The sequence below is a fragment of the Bombus pascuorum genome, chromosome 16 (genome assembly GCF_905332965.1).
Source record: "Bombus pascuorum chromosome 16, iyBomPasc1.1, whole genome shotgun sequence".
Lineage (NCBI taxonomy): Eukaryota > Metazoa > Arthropoda > Insecta > Hymenoptera > Apidae > Bombus > Bombus pascuorum.
In genome coordinates, this window is record NC_083503.1 from 2,985,290 (window position 1) to 3,003,423 (window position 18,134).

General features: G+C 33.5%; 1 protein-coding gene and 3 long non-coding RNA genes across 7 annotated transcripts in view; 3 read left to right on the forward strand and 1 right to left on the reverse strand.

Annotated features, from left to right (window-relative positions):
• LOC132915227 (trafficking kinesin-binding protein milt) overlaps positions 1-18,134 on the reverse strand; it is a 104,129-nt gene that overhangs the window by 23,923 nt on the left and 62,072 nt on the right. The window contains exon 1 of one of the 4 annotated variants that reach the window (XM_060975000.1): positions 3,980-4,264. The exons of the other annotated variants lie outside the window; for them this stretch is intronic. The gene's annotated coding sequence lies outside the window, so the exon portion shown is untranslated. Of the gene's footprint in view, positions 1-3,979; positions 4,265-18,134 lie in introns of those variants that run through there. 4 annotated transcript variants of the gene reach the window in all.
• Positions 736-1,355, forward strand: LOC132915278 (uncharacterized). Its single transcript, XR_009659825.1, has 2 exons — positions 736-1,043; positions 1,265-1,355. It is a non-coding gene; the product is annotated as an uncharacterized LOC132915278 (long non-coding RNA).
• LOC132915276 (uncharacterized) lies at positions 12,551-17,708 on the forward strand. Its single transcript, XR_009659821.1, has 3 exons — positions 12,551-12,685; positions 12,780-13,836; positions 17,691-17,708. It is a non-coding gene; the product is annotated as an uncharacterized LOC132915276 (long non-coding RNA).
• LOC132915280 (uncharacterized) lies at positions 13,845-15,310 on the forward strand. Its single transcript, XR_009659827.1, has 2 exons — positions 13,845-14,535; positions 14,698-15,310. It is a non-coding gene; the product is annotated as an uncharacterized LOC132915280 (long non-coding RNA).

An 18,134-nucleotide genomic window follows, 5' to 3' on the forward strand; every position in this document is an offset into this window, starting at 1 on the left:
TTTAGTTTTAAAAATTCCTTACAGGGTGCGTAATTAACAAAAATCTTACCAGGTTTCGAAATTTAATCTAAAATTATTCACTGTTATTTCTTTTGTTCACCTAACTTTACGTACATTCTTATATCATCTGATTAATCAATTTCCTAATCTTTGTTAATATAAATATGATCTCTAAACTGGGGATTTTGATGCATTTGTAAAAAACGTGCAGACATGCACAGGACGCACGTGATAAGAACAAATATATAAAATATATTCAAAGCATAGTGCTTTCTATAATATTTTGTGGGTAAAACAATCCTCTATCGAGGTTTTATTTTTCCAATTATATACTTAAAAATATGAATTTGCATAAAAATTCTCAAACCTAATGATCGCGGTCCTACGCGGATTTCTAAAGTTGAGACTTCTGTCGGTAAAACGTTCACAACACTAGAACCTACCACGCCAGTCGAAATGACTGCTTCTACAATTCTATTTTAAAATTCCTACTTTACGTTACATTTTTCCTCTTGCAATGATGTAACGACTTTTGCAGCCATAACTACAGAAATAATATAATGAATTTTTTTTTATATATTCAAAATGAAAATAGATTTTTATCTCTGTTACTTATACCAATATACCAGCGAAAATGACTAGCTCTACAATTTTATAAAGGTGGCAACCCTTGTTTAGGGATCATAGTCCTAGATGGGTTAATAATAAATACCAAAAAGTATACTACATAACTCCTTCTGTAAGAATGTGAAAAATCGCTAAATATAGAAGTATTCTATTATTACGTATTTTTTAAAGACTAGTTGTTTGGTTTTGACAGAAATAGCTTCGTCTTGACTGTCGGTGGCTCTAACGATAAAGACGACTTAGCCAACTGCGAGCGCCACAGCGAGCTATATGTTTCCACCACACGTTTCCAAGTATCCAGGACTAATATTCATTTACTTAAAAAACAAAGATTATTTAAGTGGTCAATTATATTTTGCGGTAATGATTTTATTTAACGATTTTATATATTGTTCATACGAAACATCCAATTGAAAGTATATATTAAAAGTATAAAAAAATATAGGTAAAATTAAAAACATTAAAGACAACTAAAGATAAATAACACGAATTGAACGTGAAATTAAAAATTCACAATACATTTTAATATTTGTTTACAGTGTGGTTTCGATTATAACTTTATTTAGTCATAACTTATAGTATGACTTTTTAATTAATTTTAACACCACTAGATTGGTGAATTTTATTTATTATATAGTGTACTTTATAAAAATAGAAAAGGTGGCGCAATTATTTGGGAACAATTCCAGGTAAGCAATAACTGATAATAACAACAAGAAAAAGAAAAAGGAAACGTATTGCTAAAATGAAACGGGGAGATTTCCTCGTTCAGTCACGCAGCGGTATTTTTCAAAGAGGGGAGATCTCCTTATTCGGTTGGCTATGTGCTAACTGTCGGTGGCTCTAACGATAAAGACGACTTGTTAAGACGGTGAAAAACGACCCTCGTATTCGGCTTTAGCGGCTCAAAGTACCCTCGTAAAGAGGCACGTTCGGACCGATAACTTTACGGTCCGGACACTATACTAAGTCCAAGGTCTCGAAAGAAGTGTAAAATTAGAAGCTTTTGAATGCTTTGGTATCGCGAATTCTACTACAGTGACATTGCTCTTTCACCCCTTTCATCCTGGGGTATAAGTACACAAGGTCATGAGCAAAGGGTAAAGAACCAAATAGGAAATGTGAAATGTGAGCGTGGCACGCGAATGAGTCACGAACGTTCACGAGGAGAGGCTGTGGTGACGCGCCTTCTCGTCATCTCGGTCTTCGACCAACCGGATGCTGCGCATTCACCGTCAATTTCTCATTCAGCGTTTCTAATATACTGTTCAAAATAACGGAAAAACTTTATGATTCAGTCGCTTTATATCCTAGGTGTGCACAGTTTTATACTATAACGGGAAACTGTGGCGCATTGATAAGATAATAAATAATTACGACATTTCTGTTACGGCCTGCAGCAAGAATTTCAAACACGCGCGGATAATACGAGTTTCGAGTGTCAGCGTGTTTTATTTCTGACGAATATTGTCGCGTTACGAATGCAGTAAATAGCTTCCTGATTCGTTGCAGTTCGAGCAACGCGTATGGAACGTTTGGATAATAATACGTTGGGATAGCAGGTCTTTGAATACTGTAGTTTATGCTATACAAAAGTTTCCTAACCCTCGGTTGTCATTATAGGTTATAGTGACCCACAGATTTATTTTGGAGAAAGATATCTTCAAAGCGTGGCTTACAATGGCATTACGTTTATTAGTAATTGTATTTGTTTGTATTTATATATATTATTAAATGCATTATCTATTATTAATTTGTAGTGTTCTTTTATAACATCTGATGATCCCATTAGTTTGTGTCTGGCAATTCTCTGAAGTTTGTAATGGGATAGGCTAAGCCAAGTGACAAAAGCGTATCTTTTGCTGCAATCGAACAGATTTTCTTTCTGTGCAAATTTTCCATAGAAATTCTTGTGCATGAACTGCGGGATGAATTGAGTGAAATCGCTATTATATCTTCTTAATACTTAAATCTGCGTATGTATAATTAAAATATAAAATTTTGGCACGTTTGTGTAGGAATGAATTGACTTTTTCATATAATTGCAGCAGATTTTCTCTATTTACAAACAGCTCGTCCTCGACGTGTTAGATAAATATAATTTTTGAAACGTGCACTAGAAAACTATTTTTTCCCTTAGAGTACCACGTCTTGAGCATAAAAAGACATAAAAAAGGTATGGTATTTCATCACAAAAATGTTTTTTTTTTTTTTTTTCTAAACTTATTATTAGAGACCTTTTTTCGTTGACCTTCTTTTGTTATCTAAACAAATATTCTAGAATGTTCAAATTATATTTCCAAATTTGTTCAATTCAATATCACTGCTATTCTTTGAACAGCAGGTGCTCAAAGATTGATCAGGGTCTGGCTGACGCAATATGAGACAAGCGCGTTTCGTGAGCCAATGTGACACCGAGGGTTCAACTGTGACGATCCTCTACGAAGAAAATATACAATAACATTTGTTCATTTCCGGTTTAGTTTTAGAGAAAAACAAGTTTGGAAATAAATTAAATTTGACCAATTCCGGACCAGACGGGTCTAAATAATCGACATTCTACGTCATTCTATGCGTGAAAATAAGTTGATAAGTTAGAACACAATATCCCCACAAACCGATTTATTTCTAAGAAAAAATTAAATTGGAAAATTAAATTAAGTTCCTCAATTTTTGTTAACATAAGAATTGGCGAAAAGTTGAACGAACAAAAGAAATAACGACGAATGTACAATTTTCAATTATTGGGTTGGCAACTAAGTGAGTGCGGATTTTATCATTGGGTGGTATTGACAAAATCCGTACAGTTGGAACCGGACACCCGACCGGGCCTGTTACTGCAAATTGAATACGTTCAAACCTCATTTTCTTGAAAACGAAGCCTCAAATGGAAGAATTTTATTCCACGTTTTGGACTGATTTTCACACATAGAAGCAGCTGTCGATTCTAACCTGCAATAAGCCACGTTCTAACTATTGGGTTGACAGTTAAGTGATTGCGAATTTTGTCAATGCCATCTAATGGCAACATCCGCAAACACTTAGCTGCCAACCCAATAGCTACCTCGATAAATTTCCAAACTCGAACTTCTCGAGAACTGAGCCGAGAATGAACAAATTTTATTCTAATCTAACCTTAAAATCTGATTTCACGTGTTCCATTCGTTCGAATTCTGTACCAAAACACCAGCGTATTACACACTGATTAATTTCGTATTTTGAACAGTGTATCAGCTACTTACGTTACAGGCGAGGATTTGCGAAAATCGAAGGGAAGTGTAATGCAAGAACTGAAAAGGAAAAAGAAGCTCAAGCCATTTCAACTGATCCCGGCAATTTGAGAATTACTGACAGGAAACGCAGGTGCAGGATGGCTCTGTCGGCGAGGAAGCCAACAGGAAAATCGGTGTATGCAATCCGGTGCAATCGGAACATCCCCAGCAAGGCGCGGGTATCCTAGATGAGCTGGGACAATTTCCATCCAGGAAACCTTCGTTTTCCAACAAATCCTCGTTCGACGGTCTGATGTCTTCGTCGTATTCGTAAGGGTCATCCTCTTGTGGATCCTGTAGCTCCTGGTCGGAAGTTTCCTCCGATTCCAGGAGCGTATTGTTCGAAATGCTTCTCTCTTCCTCCGCCAGGATCGGCCAGGAACCCAGGGAGGATCGGGAGCAATGGCTGATTCGTTAGCTGTATTTATTAATTAATGCAATTTTCCTCCAGGACCTTCTCTCTTTCTACTTTCTTATTCCTTTCGAAACGTCTATCTTAGCTACGACTTGCTGCCTCATACAGCTCTCGCTTCTATTCTGAACGTTACAAAGTCTGTACATAAATTTGAATTTCTCATCTGTGCTCGCTGTTAACGTTCAACGCCGGACTGTGTATCATTTTACGATCATGTTTCGAAAGAAGTTCGCGACTGTGTGTCGATAAGCAAGTGTTCTTTTATGTTTGTTACCGCCATTGGTAAAAAAGACAGTGGAAGCAGATTTATATTTTGAAGTAAATTTTTATTAAAGTTTGGTTTATTATATTACGCTCGCTAAAATAAAATCAATGCCGTACGAACATTTGCATTATAAATGCTCTCTTTTCCTTCCGTTTAATAAACCTTGTGAGATCTGTACAGATTACACGTGCAATTAGCGCACATTGCTAATCGGAGAGCGTTATGAATACTTGTCGATATTCCAATTGCTGGATTACGTAACAAAGCGAGGAAAGTTTCGTGAGATAAGTAGGAACTGTAGAGTGAAATGTGATCACCGTGTGACTGTCCGAGGGTTCGCTGGAAGTTGTAAACACTTTCGGCTAAGAAATATACGTTTTTCGCTGATTGACCTAAGCTTCATTTCTTCCCTTTTTACGAAATTTTATAAAATTTTGAGAATACCACAATATTTCCTTTGATATTCTCGTAACAAAAGGATTAACTTCAGAATAAAATGCGATGTGTACGATGCTGTACACAATTTAATAATCTTCATTATAAATAGTTTTTCAATCACTTTTTATTCCTCCTTGTTTGCAATGCTAATGATCGTTTAAACTTCACGAGCAATGTTTGTCATAGAAACAAAGAAAACAAATATATACAACATTCTATGTGTAATTAACTTCCTACCAAATATATATATAGTTATATATGCACATACATTGTAAATATTTGTTTCTATACGAAAATAATTAAATTTAAAATGTGGGGGTATAATTATTATTATATATAATATATATAATTTATATAAAATACAGTATATATTATATATATTAATTAATATTACAAATAATATTAAATAATATAATTAATATATATGTTATATATATATTAATTATAATAATAATTATACAGTTATAAAATACAATATAATTATACAATTATAAAATACAGTATATATTATATATATCAATATATATAATATATATTAATTATAATAATAAATATACCCCCACATTTCAAATTTAATTATTATATATATACACAATATTTTATATAAAAAATATTGATTGATTAAGTGATAATATTATCCATTAACTTTTTCCCTGCTAATTGTCACCAATTATCCGGTATACAACCGAACCATAACAATAAACAATTAAAGAAGAAACTTGCCATAACGCGCGAGTATCGAACGCCAGTGAACTTTACGACGGAAATATTCAAATCTCGATATCAACTATCGTCGATAATTATAACAAGTTCTGGGAAGAAAAAATGTACGCGAATATAAATTTTGCATACGCAATTGGTTACATAAATGTTTTTTAAAGTTGAACTAACAGTTGATTCGTAAGCTTCGAGATTGGTAATATGTCACTGCGAAGCAAACGAAGCAAAAAGACAGAGAATGTCATCAACGAAAATAACATTCCAAGAACTATTACTGCTGCTACTGACAATAATCTAACGTGGATGGAAAAAGAAATATCGCATAATTCAGTAAGCGCAAGTGTCTTTGGGGCCTACGGTGTACACCTGATGCACAGGCGACATGCTGACCAGCTCTGGAACTACTTGACGAACATCCAGAGATGATGCAGCAATTCTAGCCACCGACCAATATCCTAAGGTTGCGTCGATGTCATTGAGGAACACAGGCTAAGTCAGTGGAGAATAGGAATAAATACTGACAAATGGACATGTCACGTTTACCTTGAATTTAATATAACAAGGTTGCACTTAATAAGTGCATTATATCCCAAAACCAACTGGTTGACTATCTTGGGTTACATCTTGACCGCAAGGTAACATGGAACCAGCAAACGACAAAGAGACCCAGAAAATTCGATTCAGGAGGAAAGCAACGTTCCGATTAACCGGTGAACGTTCTAAGTTCAGTATAGAAGCATAGTTACTTGTACATAAGCGCATTATGAAACCAATCCTGGCAGCCAATTATAGGACATGGAAGCGAAAAGCTTACACAGCAAAGTTTGCAGCTCTTCAGCCAGGACCAAGTTAAGAGAAATCCTCAGAACGATAGAAAATGCAGCACAATTACTACGTTGCAAACGATGGGATTTGTGAAAATCTGTACACAAACTGTGTTACAGTTTGCAGGTAACGCAGCTGTGCAGCCAGTACAGTTCAAGACTGAAGGAGCATCTCCATCTTGGTAGCCAGAGACCTACGCTCATGTTGGAATACTACGATATTTCACGCATAGGCACAAATACTCTTACACAGACACCCACACAGGCATTTGAACAGGACACTTACACAGGTCATACTCATTACTGTATAGAGAGTGCGGTTCAAAATATTTAAGGGATCATGGGTCACTACCTACGTCTAATCTGAGAGTAACTGGCCAACAATCAACAATCTCCATACGTTGTTAATTATATCACTCGCTTATATACATTTGGTTCTGTAGTTCTACTTAATAAATATCACGTTGTGTCTTCCACAGATTATTAATTTTAATTTTAAGATTAAATTCTAACAGCTCAAGCAATCAGCCTAGCAAAGTCCGAAGAGAACATCTTAGTGACTCTGGTGAATGTCTGTGTCGTGAATGTGTTTTGAACAGACTGTGAAGACTCTAGGATACTAGAAGAAGAAAAAAGAGAAGATTCAACAAGTCACTCTAATCGTGTCCATGTTACTCGATTCAAATGGAAAAAATGGCAAAGGAGGTAGATACAAGCCATTTTGAAACCCTATGGCCATCGGTGACCCAAAAACAAAGGAGAGACTTCGTGATATTGCTTCTGACGTTGGTTTGGAAAAATCGAAGATGCAAAACACATGTCAAAGGAAAGAACGAGATGCAAAAGACGAAATGACGCTGACCCTTCGATGGTCATTTACAAGATTCGCTCCTTATTACCCCATGCAAGCTGGCGATGTGTTGATGCAAGATGAATTTTGACACGGTACCAATACGGTCAGCTTATTGCGTTCGTACGCGTTTAGTGACGACTTTCTGTTTCCTAACCTCAACCTAACCTTAATCATTTTTTTTTTTAATGTAGAGAAATCCTCATGGACAGCAGAGTAGTGTAGGGCAAAAAAGTTATAAGTCGAGTCATATGGACACTACCACTGCAGTCCCACTCCTGGGCATGACCCCACTACTGCCCGCCACGGAGACAACCTAACCTCAACCTAATTACAACCTAACCTCAACGACCGTCATCTTTTGAACGTCATTAGGCGAGTGACTATTCTTAATCGTATTATGTCTGGAATATTATGCAATATTGTGCAAGCAGATGAACACACTGTCACCCAACACGCTAGCTTTTAGATAAAATGGACGTACAGATGGAAGACAGAGCGATAATGTTGGACCGGAGAATGAACGCGGTTGGCTGTTGAAGCAACTGCACGGAAGCAATGGGCTGTCGTAAAGCAGTTGCAGCTTTTAATGTCCTAAAAACTGCATTGGACAGGAAGGTGGGTCCCTGTCGAGAAAGTCCTCGACAGTTGTTGAAGACTAGTTTAGAACCTTCCCAAAGTGTATTTTCACTAGGGGAGGAGGAAGTATTAGTATTTCATTTGGGAGAAATAGAGGACCTATTATTTGGTTAACAACAATTAACAGCAATTTGTGCACCCCATTATGCATCTTTTTTTTGCACTTTTCATGTCAAGTTTTGAAAGTTTATTTTAAGATATTTCAATAAACAAATATTGGTCATTTGTCATAAACAAGCTACAGCTAAACCACAAATTACTATTCATAAATTACGGTTAACACATGAAGATTTATTCCCCTTACAATTGCCAACATTTCAAGTGTAAATTCCTTTAAAAAGTGTAAAAACTGTGACTCTTCTTAATAAGACTTGGAAATTGCTTGCATGTTTTCCGAAGGCAAGACCGAGTGACAAAGAGAACACGTGAGACATATTTACACGATGTGTTGCTGTTTATAAATTATAAATAAGCATTGTTGAAAGTCAATAGAATAATAATCCGTTTGATCTGTCCTCCGCTGAAAAGAATACAAATGTAAATACTGTTACGTAAGAATGCAATAAGAAATATTGCAATTTGACTTTTCAGCAATAAGATTTTATCACAAGTTAAATCTCGGATATCCTCGTTTCGTGTTTGATGAGTCATTAATAACACAATAATAGCCTTCTACGAACTTTCGTCTATCGCAGTCTTATCTAGGTATTCGCAGAAATTTTTCTCATTTTAAATTCTCATTTATTTTACTTAAGCAGAAGACTTTTAGTTTTAGCATTTTTTGTGTAAAATAATACGTATATTGATTTCACTTGTTCTTCTTTGGTTATTAATAGTACTCCGGCATATTCCGTTATAATGTGCAATCTGCACGTTCAGCGCTGTGGAAATTTGTATAACATGTACTCTTTGCTTTCTAGCTCGCAATTACCGCATATCGTACATTTTGCTGTTTCTCTAATCCTATGAAACATGTCGTATTTACCGACATTTACCGGTTAAGCTAATTTCTTCCTATCCAATTAGCCTAAGCTGCTCTATATTATTTATACGTGTTGGTAACTGTAACTGTATATAATCTTCACGTTTGCGTGTCTGCAGCTACTTCGATTCTCCTGTACGTCGAATCGAATTTCAAGATTCTGTGTTTGTCCTCTGGTATAAGCTTCTCTCTTATCTCCTCTGGGATGTTTGTGTGGTTTGGTGGGAGGGGTTACTAACTTCAAACAATTCTCTAAATCATAGCAAGCGAACGTCTTTCGAAACATTATCGTAAAAAATTGCATTATGTAATCGAGAACTCTGCATTATATATACTCTGTTGATAAGCAATCGAGTAGATTTTCTTTACCTGTATCGTTTGAAACGTTTCAATATTTCCCAATGTTAGTAATTTTCTATAAACTTAAGCTTCAGAGCAACAAAAAGTACGCACTGTCTGAGCCTTTTAGACTGCTGAATTTTTAGTAAAATTATGACGTAAATTACTGGTGCTTATTTCGGACATGAAATTCGATACTATGTTTTAAACACGATAGCGGCAAGCTCTATGAAGGCCCTGGAAGTGTTATAAAATATACTTGGACGTTTTACATTCTTATTAAAAAAATATTCTATATACAGGATACTAATGGCCATAGAATAATTTAAAAACAAGAAGTCGTATCGACTGAACAAGCAACAACGCACATATGGAGAATTGTTATCGTTTGAAAGTGCGGGTAAAAGGGGGAAAACAGAAGTTTTAAAAGTTATGCTATAAGACTTATTCAATTAAAATAATTTGGTTACGAATAATCACGATAAATAATAAAAATCTTTCTGCTTATCAACCAAAACGATTTTTCGCCATCGATAATGTTTACTAAAACAAAATTCGGGTTATCGACAATTGGTAATAGTAACGAAAAAATCCCGACATCGATAATGGTTATCGGAACCTAAAAAAAATTCCGTCTTTGATAATGGTTATCAGTAGCCAAAAAGAAATCCGCCAAAAATAACCAAAGAAATTCTCTAATTTATGATAGTTATCGGTAGTAAAAAAATTATGTCGTTGATAATTATTATCAGCGATAAAAAGATGCTTTCATACATAATAGGTATCAGTAATCAAAACTGTAATGGTTATAAGTAACCAAAAAAACCTCAGTCATGAAAAATGGTCATTGGTGACTGAAAATAATATCATCACGACTATAACTATTAAGTTATCGACAACCAAAAAATGATTCTGCCATAATGGTTGTCGGCAACAAAAAATATCTCACGTAGATAATGGTAATCGCTAACAAAAAATATTGGAATCATATATAAGGAGTTATTCGTAAGTAGAATACTTGAAAATTAATATTGTTTAATCATTTAATATTTTGAAAAATTTCTTTGGTACTTTAGTGTTCACTGTGTTCTACTACAACAAAAGTTACCAGTATGTCAGTCTCCCCCTCCCCCTCCTATAAAAATTGTAAAAATAAATGTTATTTTTGATCTCTGATTACGGTTAATTTATAGTGCAACAATCGAAAATAAAATTACCAAAAGTTCTGACGTAACATCTTAGGCAGAGACGTCGCAGGTGATTATTGATTTTTCCACGCGGTAAAGCTTGCATAAGAGTATGCACTGAAGTGATAAACCGAGACTACGCGGTTCTCGTCATTTATTTATAGGAACAAAGATGCGACTACATGTCGACAAACTACATGTACTTGCATCGTTAACTTTGCACTTTATCAATAGGCTGACGTTCCTCGACATTAATCACGAAAGTTGAACCTACTTTATGCGTTTAATTTTAAGTAATCAATACGACGCATATATAATAAGAATATTCGTTTAAAAAATGTTGAAATTGTTAGATATTATACGACGCACCAGTTGAAGTATTTGTTGTAAAATGAAATGATTGTAAATAATGATACGAAATGATCGGCCAGAGAATAACCACGTGGCAATATGCATCAATCTGAAACGTTGCATAATGTATCAAAGATATACATGAACGATTGACCTCCAAAATAATCTCTTACTGTTCGTCACAATCCATTAAACATGATTCTAGTTATAATGGAAAAACAGTGAACCTTGTGTTTCATTCGTGTTTTTAATCCTAAGATATCCAAATCGAATTCCATGTAACGTTCCAATAACAAAGAAACATTGCTACAATGTTTTTTTCATATATTTTTTAATCTTTTATTATATATTCTGCATACCTATGATAGACAAATAAAAAATCAAAATAATAACAGAGTCGTAAAAGCAATTATAAATAATGAGAAATGCAAACAAAATATTTAGAGATAATAATTTATTTATAAATTGTAGTGTTAGGAATATTTTATATATAACTATTTTAAACAGATAAACTTGAATACAATTAACTTTATTTGAAATAATAACATAATAATTGCTTGGAATCGTTCCAAAACATTAATTTATCAAATTGTAGTTGTTAACTTCCGTATTTTATATAAATAATACATAACACATTGCACGTTAATGTAATTAAGTAATATAATTATAGAAATAAATAGAATGGAAGAATTAATAATTATAGTATAATAAAATATTATGTAACAGAATACTCTTTAATCCATCGATAGAATTTAATCAAACGATAGATTTTAATTAATTTCGATTTCTTAACAAGTTTTGATTTTCATTAGAATTGTCGTATAGTTTAAATTTTTACACTATATGTAATTATAGAGTAGTTGAGAAAATTTCGTGCAAAACATAGTACAGGCTATGAATAAACTATGATTTCTTATTAGCAAAGGAGAAGGAAAAAAGTAAACAAAGGGGTTAAAGTTTCGAGATTTTAAAAATGGCGTCATGTCTCGAGGGTTGACCAGCAATGTTGGGAAAATTAAAGAAAAGGAAGTAATACAGTAGTTGTTATTTATATAGGGAATAATCTACCTGATTATTATTTATCTACACATGAGTATATCAATTCGAAATTTTGTTATATTTCGTTTATGATTCAATCGAATTTGAAATTTCAAAATTATCGTCCAAGTATATTTTACGACAAAGTACGTTGGAAAAATGGAGAACAAAAAGTGAAGAGGAGATTTGTTTATAATCACATGTTGATCACTCAATGTAATTAGTTGTGTTTCAAAATAAATACTTACCATTCAGCACATTAATTTTCCGCCTCTGACGTCAGAGGATGTACCGGGCACATTTCACTAATCTTCTTGAAGTTCTCAAATTTTAACAATTAATTGTTTATATAGACACTAATTGACACAACAAACAGTGATCGATGATCCACGCACGTAAAAGAACGAGAATATTATTTCTTACTATTAGAAAACATGAAGATAACGTGAAACGAAACAAACGACAAAATTACTCCGGCGCCATGACGCATAGCTGTCAGAGCAAGCTGCGCGGGCAAAGATGCGTATAAATACGGTTGAGAGGGAAATTTAAATCCTAGAAAATTCCTAGGGAAATAATTCTATATAAGTATTAGATGGATCTAGTTTTTATAAAACAACTAAGGTAATTACTTGACAATTTGCTTGGTATCTCCGATCCTTTTCAAATTTCCATATATTGAAAAGCTTCTTAAAAGTTAAAATATTATTTAAAAAAGTATCACAAACAATTCTAATTGTAAGTACTTTTAATTTTATATCGAAACTAAACTTAAACCTAACCTAAAACAGGCTACTACTAAAATATTAGTTTATTATTTGTTATTTAATAGATGTACAAAATTTTGCCTAACACTGCCTACCAATAACAACAATGCGATTATCGGATTTTCTAAATCTATGACCGAAGTTCATTTATTACGGAGTTGTCTGGCAACTTTTCGATAAGCGTTGACTTGTTGAAACGAATCTATTTTTCCTACGATCTTTGTGACTGCATTTAATTCATCTACAATATTTCGTCATTTTTCAATATGTTAGTTCATATGTTCATTATCACACATATAATACATATATTACAGTACTTTGATTACAGAAGGACAAGCAACTAAAAACTACTAACAGACCTCAGAAGTAAAGTCAAACTGGTTTATAATATATAATAGAAATAGAATATTGTTAGAGTATATATTTATATGTATTACTTAACGCTTTCACTATCACCGTTTAAGGAAAAAGTCACTGTTCACAGCTCAACATTGAAAATTTTAAAATTTTACATAATGTGACATATATTTTTACATATATAGTAATAAAAGCTGCTAAGTAGACAACGCGATTCTTAGAATCGTGCACATATGTGTAACGCTGAGCTGTGAGTAGATTGCTTCTTACTGTAAACCACTTGTCACACATATCTAGAAATGTGAAGTATTGTATTGTTACCTATTTAACGCACACGATGCTACTGAGACAAAGTCAATATACGAGTTTCGACGACGGACTCAACAAGGACGGAAACCTCCATGTTTACATATTTCTGTCGACCGTTCGAGCGATTTTCGAGTGTCATGTTACAGTGTGGCTATTTGTACAAAATCTGATATTCTATGTGTTCCAAACAATTTTATGTACAATCTTTGTCAATCGAGAAGAAAAATTTAAAATAAATAAAAACAATGTGTTGCAATATTGGATTAGTGATAATTTGTCGATGCTATAATAAATATAAATAGTATCCGAAACGAAAATAAATAAGATTTATCTTGAATGAAATTGAAACACAATATACGTAACATACGGTTACGAACGGGAATATTGGCACACCGTTAAAGAGTGAATAACTTTTTTTATATTGAATCGAACGACTCGAGCCTTTTTGAGAAGTTAGTTTACTAGATGATGTGGCAAAAGATTTTTGAAAAAACTGCAGTTGATCGGAATCAAAGGAAATACTGAAGGTAATTTCTTACATTTTATCTGAATTTCTAAGGAAAATTTGTATATAGTATAAAAATGTAGTGTATCACATATGTGTGACGCGTGGTAGCGAGAAGATAATAAGCAGTAATAACATAGGTCTAACAATAATCATTACAAAGTAAATAATATGTTAATTAGGCTGTATTAGTTCAACAGCTGCGATGATGGAAATTTGGAGGATGGGGGGGGGGTGTAAGTTTGGAGGAGATTACAACAGATGAGTTATGATATTTAACGTCATGGTGAAGAGTATAATGAAATATGGGAGACAGAAGAAAGGAGAGAAATGGAAGCAGTACAAGAAAGGTATCTAAGAGCAGTATTAGTGACTGGAGAGGTGCACATCTACAGTAGGATATTTAGACAAGAAACGAAGACGGGGAAAATACTTCTGGGGTCAGGAGAAAGGTACATAAAATATGAAGATATGAAGAAGAGATTAGAAGATCAGAAAACTCACTACTTGAGGAGTGCAGACGGCTCATTGATAGGGAAAAATGAAATAACATGAGCCATAGAATAGCAAGAGAGAGATTTAAAGGAAAATAGGAACGAGCAGATGGGAAATGGAAAACAGAAACAATCTTTCATTTATTACATATACATGTAAGTGTGATTTAAACTATATCATGTTTAGTCTCATTTTAATCAGAAAAGTGTCGCAAATGCGTGGGTAGATGATTAAATTCGAGAAAATCGAAGATAAACAAGTTTCATTATCGTCTTATGGGTAGTTAGTGATTTTTCATAGACGACTGAATACAATAGATCAGGTTACGCTACTCAACGTCGAGCTCTATGTTGTGTTGAAGCGTACAACGTTAGGACCGATGACAGCCTATCAATTAGGACGAAAGAAGGTATGTACCTACGAGAGGAAGGGAAAGTCAAGAAGATTAACAAAGTTAGGTTCGGATTAGGGAACGAGTGGAGGATGAGTAAACTCCGGATGAAGAAAAGAAGGAATGCGGTATATGTGGGAAGGGGGAGGGAATAGGAGAACACGTTATAGCGCAATGTGAATATACAACAGTGGGTGAACGAACAGAGAATCTTATCGATGAAGAGGTTAATGGAATAGGATGGATGAAGAAGGTGATGGATAAAAGGGGATGAGTAAATGAATCCCAACAGGGAACAAGAGTCTATAGCACATTTTGGTCAACATTGAGTGAACAGTATAATATGATTCTAAGGTCCCTGTAGATCATTTTACTACACACAAATTGTAGATTACATCGCAGTAAGGAAAGACGATATAATTTTGAAAACAAGAAGCGTGTTAGGCGTTTGGAATTTTTTTTATTATTGTTCATCGTCGTCTTTAATTATTTCGCTTCGTTGTAATAAATACCGAAATAAAATGTATCATTACGACGTAGTATAACCTACAAACCGATTTATCTCGAAATGTGCTAAATGTGCTCTAGACCTGTATTACCGGTTGGTATTCAAATATTGGAGATATAAAGATGTTTACTGATGCAAAATGAATGAGATATAAAATGGAATTACGTGGGATATTTAGGATGCAATTACACGTAATAATATGCAAGAGCGATTCAATGTATCCCGGAAGGGATTTGAAATGAAAAATAAACGTAATGTAAAATGGAAATAAGTAGAGCTTCCTTATCTAGAACAAAGCATTTTCCAGTAACGAATGACTTTTCCATTTCAAATATGTACATGTTTTATTATTGTCCGTACACAATGTATTCTTTCCCTTATTGGATCGAATGAATTTTGATTATAAGAACTTAGTATGAAAGCAATATCGTTCCATCTGTTGAGACAAAATGCGACATATTTAAGAACCTCGAAGCTGCGCCGTAGGTACAACAGAATTGGCAAATGTACATGATGCTGGGAAAATCACAATTGCGAATATTAAAAAATAAAAACATGATACTGATTTCAATTATTTGAAGAAGAATTTCGAGTGCTAGCAACAGTAGGAAAATCTTAAATATACTGATGCAATGAGATGGTTTCGTTACGATAAAGACGATAATAGCGATGATTTTAAACGAAAGTGTCTTCTCATATCGATGCATTCGTGACATTTGAAAAGGAGCTTCGAACGTTCGAAGTAGAAAAAGAACGTGGCTCTATAAAGTTCCTTATGTTGAATGAATTGTGCGTCTTGGCATGCAAAAAGTTAGTAAAATAATATAATAAACATAATAAAATATAATAATATAAAATATACTAAATATAATAAAAGCTAATAAGGATCCATTAAAATTCAATTGAATTTTGTATTTGAATAAGTGAAATTTCATATGTGAAAAATAATTGTTCCATTATCCAAATATTTCACATGATTCAAACAGTTTCGTCTTGCTGTTCCTTCGGATAAGGAAGGTTCCTACTTTGTAATTATCACCAAATGTCCATACAATCTCAAAGTTTTAGTGGACCAGATGTTCAACACAATAAATAAATACTACTACTACTACTAGTACTACTATATTACAGTACCTGAGTAATATTAATTCTGAAAAGAGATGGATAGATATCTGGAATACAATTTTTTGAATTTCTTAACTATAGCCAGATAACGATTAAAAAAGAAAGCATAGAACAAATAATTTCTTCATAATGTTTCTGTCGGCTGAACGTGATTAATAACGAATGATTACTGATAAAAATTATGTATATCATTGTTTTTACAATTAGTCAGTTGGTTAATCTTTTGTTGCCATAGTATTACAAGATTTAGACGTTTCTCCAACTGCAATCAATTATCAAACTTAATGGGACAAGTAATCCGTCCAGTTTATTAATTTCAGCATTTGTTCGCAGTGAATGTTGCACGATTTGATAAGCAGAAGATAAGAAACGTCGAAGAAATCTCTTATCCTTTCAAAGTCACCTTCAAATTCTTCGAACAGAATTCTTAATTTCGTATTATAAAAAATTATTAATTTCATATTTTTCTAATAACCTTTCCTTTATTTCCAACGATTTCGTATTTACTTTAAATTTTCTATTGGAACGAAACTCGCTTATTTTCCGATGCAGTATTTTTCGAAAGATCACATCCGCGATTGGAAATTTTTCTACCCTAATTGCGGCGGAGTATTTTCATTTCCTGTATATGTCAATTATATCTAATCACATATTTATGAAATACTAAGCTTGTAATGGGCGAAAGTCTAACGCAAGAGAAATAATAAAATACAAAAAAAGAAGAAATTTTATTCCAAGTCAAACCGACAACCCTCGATTAACATTCTTTTAACGATACATAATTAGCTTTTAATCAGAAGAAATTTCTTTTCAAGTTTCTCCTGGACTATGTTAATTTCGTTATCGATGATCTCTACAAAGTGACACTCGTATCTGAAGGGATCTTGAATATCACTTGATACATCCTCTGTTTCACTGATCGTACTCGATCAACGAATTCCGAACAGAGAAATTAAAGCAGCGACGAAACGAAGGTAAATGAAAGTAGACCATCATCGATTTAAAAACGACAAGATCGAAATCGCGCTTCCTTTCTTCGTGCATTCGATACATGAAAGTAACGTGACTTCCTCGGTCGTTAAGAAAGAAAACTTTCGCGATACGAATATCGGTCTGCTTGTTCCTAAAACGAATCTATTTTGAATGGTATATGCGTATACGGTTACTGACATTAATATCTGGACATTCTTTGAAACAGAATAACTTCTTTTACAATTCAACCAGACAACTTGTTTTTTATTTTTATTTTTCCTTTTTTAAGGAAGGGGGATTTTATTAATATAAAGAGAAGGTTAGTTTATCAGGTGTAACAAGAATTTTGAAATGACACTAGTAGCGTATATACTACTGCAAGCATACATTTTTTAAATATGCTTGCATTAATATTCGAAGTCTTTCTATCAGATTAGAAAAATTTTCTTTTTTAATTCGATTTATAATTAAAAAATCAAGGAATCTGTAGATATGCTTATCGCTGAATAAAATGGTTCTAGGTTTGATATTTACAAATGTCAATTTCATAATTTCGTACTGTACGAAGAAAAAAAGGAAAGAGAAGAAAAAAAATGTAATCATATGGCAATGTCCTATCACACGTAAGAAATAATGAAGATTGTAAAGAATAAAATCATTGCAGAGTCATCTATGATGTTGTAATTAACGTGTACCTTATCAAGTGCGAGAAGATATCCAGGAAGCCATCGTTCTATATATATATGTCGGGTTGGCGT